The 9333-nt window shown below is 43.9% G+C and overlaps 1 long non-coding RNA gene across 1 annotated transcript; it reads left to right on the top strand.

The window, feature by feature from the left end:
* The first annotated feature begins 792 nt into the window (after positions 1–792).
* LOC148685563 (uncharacterized) lies at positions 793–8116 on the top strand. The gene is made up of 3 exons (XR_015950053.1): positions 793–915; positions 3996–4124; positions 7598–8116. It is a non-coding gene; the product is annotated as an uncharacterized LOC148685563 (long non-coding RNA).
* The last annotated feature ends 1217 nt before the right edge of the window (positions 8117–9333 follow it).

The following is a 9333-nucleotide window of genomic DNA, read 5'->3' on the forward strand; positions in this document are numbered from 1 at the left end:
GTGGTCTACTAAGACCCCTAGATCCTTTTTACAAGCCAGGTGTTGTCAGGGGCCGTGCTGAGGAGGGCTACACTGAGAAGGAATGGTAGGAGCCTCCTCCTCCTCCTTCCCCTGCTCCTGACCAGGATCCTGAATCTTCCCAGGAGCAGTGGGACAGTATAGATTTGGAACAGTGGTTCACAGAGGGACATAGTTCAGAAGACAGAAGCTGGGATGAACTGGGTGGTGAACCGCTAGAAGAAGAAGAACCGGGAGAGAGAGAGGGAGAGAGTTAACAGACTCCAGTTCGCTGGAAAGTGTCCAGCCGATCAGTCCAAGGTCACGTAGATTAGATAAGGTAGTTGCACAGAAGGCACAGTGGTTGCGAGATCAGGTTGCAAGACAAGGAAGTGACTCAGGGGGAAGTAGGTGGAACCTTAATTGGGAGCACCTTCATTTCTAGGAATGGATTTTTTGTTCTCTTACTGTGATCATTAAAATTTCTAACTGGTAAGAGACTCCTTTCACTTTGTTCTGCTTTTCTACAGGACCTATTGCAGTCGTTAACAGCCATCAACAGGTTTACCACTCCTATAAGCCCATCACCCATTCCCACCCACCCACCCCCACCACCCTCTGAATATACATAAGGGTCTGGCTCTTCTGTTTCAGTGTATCTGAAGAAGTGTGCATGCACACGAAAGCTCATACCAAAATAAAAACTTAGTTGGTCTTTAAGGTGCTACTGAAGGATTTTTTATTTATTTAACAGCATTCATGTTCCCTTTCATGCGTCTAGGGCTGAACCCTGGCTTAAGCGAGTGCACCAGAGACGGGTAGACACCATCACTGCAGTTATCACTTGAAGGCATGCTGCAGTGAGATCCAGTAGTTTGGTAATTGTGGAGCCTCCACTTCCCCCCGCCAGAGCCGCACGTAAGTTTCTGATGTTTTGCCATCCGGTTTCAGCAGAGCCACAGTGCCGTGCACCAGTGCAGGATTTACATACAAGCTAAACAAGCCATAGCTTAGGGCCCCAATCTCCTGCCCCCCCCCAACAAATTAAAGGGAAAACAACAACTGGATGTACAGTGGTACCTCGACTTACGAAGACGATCCGTTCCGAAGTTTTTCGCAAGCCGAAGCGCCGAAAATACTTCCGGAGGCTTCGGCTTCGGAAGTCGAATTCTCCGGAAGTCGAAGCCTTCGGATGTCGAGGTATGACTGTACATTTCCAAGGTAAGGTAAAGGTAAAGGGGCCCCTGACCATTAGGTCCAGTCGTGACCGACTCTGGGGTTGCGCGCTCATCTCGCATTATTGGCCGAGGGAGCCGGCGTATAGCTTCCAGGTCATGTGGCCAGCATGACAAAGCCGCTTCTGGCAAACCAGAGCAGCACATGGAAACGCCGTTTACCTTCCCGCTGTAGCGGTTCCTATTTATCTACTTGCACTTTGACGTGCTTTCGAACTGCTAGGTTGGCAGGAGCTGGGACCAAGCAACGGGAGCTCACCCCGTCCCAGGGATTCGAACCGCCGACCTTCTGATCGGCAAGCCCTAGGCTCAGTGGTTTAACCACAGTGCCACCTGGGTCCAAAATATAAGATAAAAAACAAATAAAATGAAACCTACATGCACAACAGTGTTTTGTGTTGTGTGGGCTCCTATGATGTAAGTCATGGGCCCCGCCTGCTAGCCTGCTCCCTAAAATATCACTGGTTTGCTCATTTCTGTATACAGTGGTACACACACACACACACACACATTCAACACAAAAAACAGTGACAATTTGTTGTTGACCAAGGACAGCTGGACATATAAAGGGCCCCATTACCTTCAGTAGCTTAGGACCTCATCAGACCTAAATCTGGCCCTGCCTTGTACCAGTTCAGCGACATTGTCTCCCAGCCTGGTCACACCCAGGACAAGGTCCCTTGTTTCCTGGCCTTGGAGAATGCAGATTAGGCCACAAATCTACCCCGTTTAGATGCTCAGCATTGGCATCAAATGCTTAGGATGTCCCTATTTTCATCGAATAAATGTTGAAGGGTATGGAGTTATGAGACAGACGCCCAAGCCAAACCTTCAGAAAACATAGGGAAGTTTTGTTTTGTTTTTTAAAATCTTTAATGTTTTCTTATGTTTTCCTATATGTTGGAAGAGTGACTGGAGCAACCCAGTCAGGTGGGTGGGGTATGAATAATAAAATTACTACTATTACTACCGTTGAATATTAATTTTCATTGGAGAAATGTTGGAGGGTGTGAAAGTGTTGGCTGCTTGTAAGACAGCTAGCCATGCTCATGTGAAATAAGGGGAAGCAGAAGACATGTTTTTCCCCAGGAAAGTTGTAAGCTTGAGAAATATGCTGTGAAAACGGTTGCATTTCAGTACAGTGGGTCCTGCCTGTCTGTGTGCGCCTGTAACTAATTTTTCTTTAGCAGAGAAACACAAAGATGAAATATTTGTGTCTGGCCACAAGGGGGTGCCTTTGCTCTACGTGGCGACATTTCTGCGGCGCAGAGGCTGAGCGAGTTGAAAGAAACTCCATTTCAAAGCTGGCTGTTCCTTCCCCCTATTTGGGGGCCCCTTTGATTTTTTGGGGGAAACCTTATATGTGGGGTTTTGCAGAATTTTCTGTTTTGTGCAAAGGAACAGCACAATAGCAGACAGAAAGGTCAGCATAAGTAGAAGAAGACAGTCTGGTTAGGGGAAGGGAATTTAAGAGTTTTGAGGAGCAGCTCTTTCGAGCCCCAAAGTTCCAGAAACCCTTGACCTATAATAATAATAATAATAATAATAATAATAATAATAATAATAATAATAATAATAATAATAATTTTATTCTAGTTATTTTTATTTTGTTAATAGAAGTACTGTGCCATTTCAGAAATTATGCCAAAGCAGGGCAACATTTCTTCAATGAAAATAGGGAAGTCCTATTCAATAATAATAATAATAATATTGTTATTTCTACCCTACCCACCTGACTGGGCTGCCTCAGCCACTCTGCGTGGCTTCCGACATATATAAAACAACAACAACAACAACAACAATTTTTATTTATACCCCGCCCTTCCCAGTCAAGACCGGGCTCAGGGCGGCTAACAACAAATAATATCAACACAAGTATAAAAGAAACAATTCAGTTAAAACGCAGATTAATACAATGTTAAAATTCAATTTTAAAATAAAAAATCTACAAATAAGATAAAACCATTAGGGGAGGGTAACCGTGGGGTCAGACTGCGTCAGTCCGAAGGCCAAACAGAATAATAAAATAATAAAACATCAATTTTTAAAAAATAAACTTCCCTATACCGATGTCTTGTGAAGGTTGTATGGTCGGCTCAGGGACTCCGTAATCTGGCATACCCACCAACATTACTCCAATGAAAATAGAGATGTCCTAATCAAAAGCGGGACATTCTGGGATCAAATCAGAAACTGGGAGGCTTTTGTAACTCGGGGACTGTCTCTGGAGAATAGGGACACTAGGAGGGTCTGTGCTTAAGCTATGGGTTCACCCCATGTCTGATTTGACAAACCTTTTGGTTGTTGACACTGCACCCACAAAGATTGAGATGCTGAGCTGGCCAAAAGTAAAAGCCTATCAGCTTATGAAACTCAAACCATGGTTTGCTGGGATGTTCAAACAGGAGCACAAATGCAGACAGGTAAAAGCATGGGTAGGCAAACTAAGGCCTGGGGCCAGATCCGGCCCAATCGCCTTCTCAATCCGGCCTGCAGACGGTCTGGGAATCAGCATGTTTTTACATGAGTAGAATGTGTGCTTTTATTTAAAATGCATTTCTGGCTTATTTGTGGGGCATAGGAATTTGTTCTCTCCCCCCCCCCAATATAGTCTGGCCCCCCACAAGGTCTGAGGGACTGTGGACCGTCCCCCTGCTGAGAAAGTTTGCTGACCTCTAGGCAAAAGGTAAAGGTAAAGGACCCCTGGAAGGTTAAGTCCAGTCAAAGGTGACTATGGTGTTGCAATGCTCATTTCGCTTTCAGGCCGAGGGAGCTGGCGTTTGTCCGCAGACAGCTTTCCGGGTCATGTGGCCAGCAGGACTAAACCGCTTCTGGTGCAACAGGACGGAAAACAGAGTGCATGGGAATGCCATTTACCTTCCCGCCACAGAGGTACCTATTTATCTACTTGCGCTGGTGTGCTTTCGAATTGCTGGGTTGGCAGGAGCTGGGACAGAGCAACGGGAGCTCACTCTGTCACAGGGATTTGAACCGCTTAGACCACAGTGCCACCCACGTGACAATCCTTGATTTACACTGGGATTGTGTTTTGGGTCACTGTATGTGACAATGGAAGGTGTATAAGCCCGATCTGCCCCCCTTTCTGGCCACTTCTGGGTTGCCATGATGCGCGGCTGCACAATGAAGCATTTGCACTGGTATCCTTATGTCTGAAGAAACCATAGCTGAAATGCTGAAAACACAAATGGGATTTTTAAAAAATGAAACGGAAAAGAAAAGTGAGATTTTCAGAAATTCAAATTCTGAATGCATATGAGGTTATAAATTGTGCACAGAATGCATATAATTCAAATGTGCTTTTTATGCTTTAAGAAAAATCAACACATCCACAAACGGATGGGAATGGAACTAGAGATGAGTGGGAGCAAAGTTGACACAGAACAGAAATAGGCTGATCCGACTCCAGCTAAAGGTCAAATTTACAGATGACACCAAACTATTCAGGGTAACGAGGAGGACTGTGAGGAACTCCAGCCAAGACTTTCTCCAAATGAGATGAATGGGCAACAAAATGGCAAATGTTGAGTGCAAAAACATCCCCTTTTGACAAATAAACTGATGGAATCTTGGCTGTCTGGACTTATGCTGGAAAGCTCACTGAAAAACAAACATTACTGCCCAAATCCATGTTGAGGATGATTAGGGAAGGGTTTGAAACAAAACAAAACTGTTCTGGAAGCCCCATGATTGTCTGAAAAGTCCTGAAACTCAACTCTGAAGAAGTGTGCATGCACACGAAAGCTCATACCAATGACAAACTTAGTTCGTCTCTAAGGTGCTACAGGAAGGAATTTTTTTTCATTTTGTTTTGGTTATGCTCCCTTCTTGTTACAATAAATTAGCACAATTTCGGTTCTGTCTGTAACTAATTGGCTGCTGTTTCTTTGGATTCCTCCTGGCCTTGTCACCTCATGTTCTCCGCCAGTCAGAGACTCCACCTAGACCCAGCTGTACTGCCCACCCTTTCGATTTTGAATCATCACCATGACCCTATCTCTCTTTTATGCAAGAACCGGCCAGACTGCCTCCCCTATCCATAGCCTGAGCCGAATGAAACGGGTTTGGTTTCCCGAGTATCGAAAACCAGCTTTCTGTTTTGCCGAAAGCTGCCAGGGGGATTATCCACCCTGTTCAACCTGTATCTAGAAAGCACGGGCTGGAGAGGTTTTCCACCACTCTCCCCAGGAAAACCCACTTTGTTCTCCTGAATCGGGGTCAAACCCAATTGACGTTTGCTCCGAATCAGCTGGAAAGAGCAGGTTTTCCCTGGGGAAAGCAGTGGGGCAAATGGAAAGTGTGGACTCACACTTCTGCCACATGCAGCAACACTGACTAGCATCTAAAGCATGAAGCTGGAGGCTTAGAGCCCTAAGGACATCAGGACCTGGCAGGGGATAATATACTACATTGTAGGATAACTTTGGAGGCAGGGATCGCCAGAGACTTATTTTTCAGTATGCCAAAAGTTGTCGTATTATGCAGGGCCATAAAACTGCCATTTTTCTTTTAAAAGAAGACAACACAACTTGCTGCGTAAAGTCCAAACAAGATGTATTTACCTTTCTGGGAGTTAAAGATGTCGGTGCTATTCTTCCATCAGGCCAAAGGGGGCAGCAAAACACTGTGATAAACAGTGCTTCCCGGATCGGAAAATCCGGACGGGATTTGCAAAACACCTGAGCTCAGGTTGGAGACAGAATTTGGTACATGTGGCAAACTTCCTGGGACAAAGTGGCAGCTTGATTTCTCACCCCATGCTTTGTTCCCTTGTAAGTAAGGGTAAGCATGGAATCAGTGGGTCACACTAAATGCCGTTTAATGTGTCCATCTTTCGCACGTGAGTGCGAGGTTTGTGCTTCTTTTTCCTTTCTTTTCCTTTTTGTGTGCGGTGCTTTTTGTTTCACAGTGAAGGGCCTGTGTAAAGTTGGATGTCATGATACTTTTTCAGCAAGGTCCACTGTCCCTCAGACCTTGTGGGGGGCCGGACTATTTTTTTTTTTGGGGGGGGAATGAATGAATTCCTATGCCCCACAAATAACCCAGAGATGCATTTTAATTAAAAGCACACATTCTACTCATGTAAGAACACGCTGGTTCCTGGACCACCTGCTGGCCGGATTTAGAAGGCGATTGGGCTGGATCCGGCCCCTGAGCCTTAGATTGCCTACCCTTGTGATATGGCATTCAAATGAAGAAGAGACAGAATGAGATGTGCTTAAGAACATTTTAAAAATGGAAATCTTTTGCTGACCCCACCAGGTAGGTGTCACCTGTGCTGTTTTTAAGAACAAAAACAAGGGTTTTCATACTTTGCACATTTAACTAAATGGCTAAACCATAGTTGATCTCTTAGTTTGCCAGGCGCCCCATTCTGTAGCATACTTGGCATCATGATAAGGTACCTCAGAATTTGCGTGGCAGACGTTGCGGCATATGCAGAAAACTAGCATTCAGGTTTTTCAGGTAAGAGGGCAGGCCAAGGATGTCATTCCTCCTTCTGGAATTTTGTAATAAAGACAGCAAGCACAATAAAATGGAAAAGCCTCTGTTTTTCAATGCAATTATGAAAAGTTTGTATCCAATTACTTAACTGCCTGCTGGGAAGATTTTGCTTGGTTTAGTGTTTATTTTTGGTTTTTGTTTGTGTGTGTGTGAAGGGTGAGAAAGAAAATCGAGGCAAAAAGTTGCAAGACAACAATATTCCATTACTTTTTTTCTAGGGGAAAAAGGTAAATCCCTTTTCTATCCAGAAACGGCTTACTTGAAAGCATATCATTTTAAATGCAGGCTGGATCTGTCAGGGCTAGGGATGAGTGAATGTACCAATTTAGGTTCCTCTCCGTTTTTCATTTTTCCAATCTTAAGTTCTCGGCATCTGTTTGCGATTCTCTCTCTCTCTCTCTCTCCCCATGAAAATTCATCAGCATTTAGTGTGGTTTTCTCTTATAATGCACATTTTTGTATGTGTGCATTTTTTGCAAAACATTCCCTGTCCCCTATGTTTTTAGCTGTCCTGATTTTATCTGTAAGCTGCCTTGAGTCCCTGTCAGGGGAAAAGACGGAATATAAATAAATATAAAAACAACAACAACAACAACAAACAACAACAACAACAAGAAGAAGAGGTTTTGTATATTATTTTTACTAATATATGCATTTATATGCACACTTTACCTCAGTATATAGATGGCTGTGCACATTACTTAGAGGTAAAGGTATCCCTGACCGTTAGGAGAAGTGCCAATTTTGAAAGATGGCTGTGTGTTGGTTTTTGCATTGTTTCAGAAAACATGAATTGGGTAGTTTTGGCTTTAGAATCAAACTGCATCAATTTTTGGCTTTAGAATCAAACTACTGGAAGACACCAAAAATACCTACAGTGGAGGAATGGCAGATGAAGATGTTGGACTATATGGAATTTGCTGACCTGACCGGAAGGCTACGTGACCGGGGAGAGGAGAAGACGGAAGAGGAGTGGAAGAAATTCAGAATTTATTCTAAAAAATATTGTAGAATTGATATTTGAAGAGGGTTGTAAGCAATTGTGTAGGTTGTAGGTTAGGAAATAAGGGTGTAAAATTATATAGGTTAGATATGTAAGTCGGACAGTTGAATAATTTGATTTGAACCTGCGAAGTTGGAGATGTATTGAACCGTTAGAAAGGATGCTCGTGGAGGTCGATTATTGAATTATGAAATTAGGATATTGGAATGTTGATTTTTATTCTTATTTTTATTAATTATTCTTTTTTCTTTTTCTATTTTCTCTTAAAGTTGGATGTTTGAGAAGAGGATATATGTTTTAGGAGAACATTGTTTCTTTTTTCTCTTTTTTCTTGTTTATATGTTTGAAAATTTTAATAAAAAAAATTATTTAGAATCAAACTACCCTAGTCAGGGTAGAGAGGTGGGATCTAGTGGTCCGATGAACCACAAACAGGATCCAGAAAATATGATGAGGGGTTCCGAGCCATAGACCAGTGATGCCCTTTCTGTTTTTCTCCTTCCTTTTAGCAGCAACTGTTAACTCGTTTTCATGTTTTTCTCTGCGAACATGAAGGCAAGGAATTTTATTTAAAAATAAATTCATTCTTCCCATCACCCTTTGCCTTCTGTGGGGACCCAGTGCCCCACAGATTTGGTGCATGGCTCCTGTTCTGGCAGATGTCGGAGTTACGCTTCTTGTTAGGTTCCTGAGACCAGCATAATGTCAGGAATACACCAATATTAAACTATTATATGTAAGATTTTGGCGCCGTGTCCCATTCAGATGATGACGGCACACAAAACACAATGAAACTGTGCTTTCCCCGTCATGTGTGCATCCTTCGAGCGGACACAGGTAAACCTTGCTGATGGGAACTGTAGAGAAAGGGCACAAACAGCCAGACCTCACTAAGGGAAAATCCTGTTGTGAACCCCTGTCTTGTCAGAAACTTCTGCCTCGGGATTCCCACATGCAAATACCCAGCAAATTGGCTTCACTCCTCCATCTCGGGATGCCAGGGTAGAGCACTCTACATAGATGAGTAAACGAAGACAGAATCCACGTTTCAATATTATTGAATCCCTGCACAAATATTTCCCCCTTGTGCTCCCTTCTCCCCTTACAATACATGAAAAGTATGTAGTGGCTAAGATAGAGGTTGCCAATGCGATGTTCCGGGCGCCAGTATGCCTGCCAGTACCTCCTAGGGTACCTGCAAAATGTCTTAATAAGCGTGCACTCGAAAATCTGCCAAGCATGAGAGACTGTTTGCCCTTCCAGCTCAGCTTATGTTTGCAGCCTCTCCTTCATGGAGCGTGTCCCCTTAAACATGCCCACATTTCGAAGACGGACAGCCACGCTCCCTCCTGTTTTTGAACAGATGCAAAGTGCTTCTCTCTGTGAGTGTGCGTTTTAGGGGACGATGTAGGTGCCGTTCCAGCCATTGATGGGGGAGGGCACACCTGCCTCATTTCGTGGTCCTGCCTCTTTTTTTCCTGCTCTTTTGCATGCGGCAGCCATTTTGTGTAGTGCCACACGCCACGGCAGCCATTTTGTGACCGAGACTTCCAGCGCTTTCTCAAAATCCCAGAT

This window comes from Zootoca vivipara, chromosome 5 (assembly GCF_965207765.1).
Source record: "Zootoca vivipara chromosome 5, rZooViv2.hap1.1, whole genome shotgun sequence".
Taxonomy (NCBI): Eukaryota; Metazoa; Chordata; class Lepidosauria; order Squamata; family Lacertidae; genus Zootoca; species Zootoca vivipara.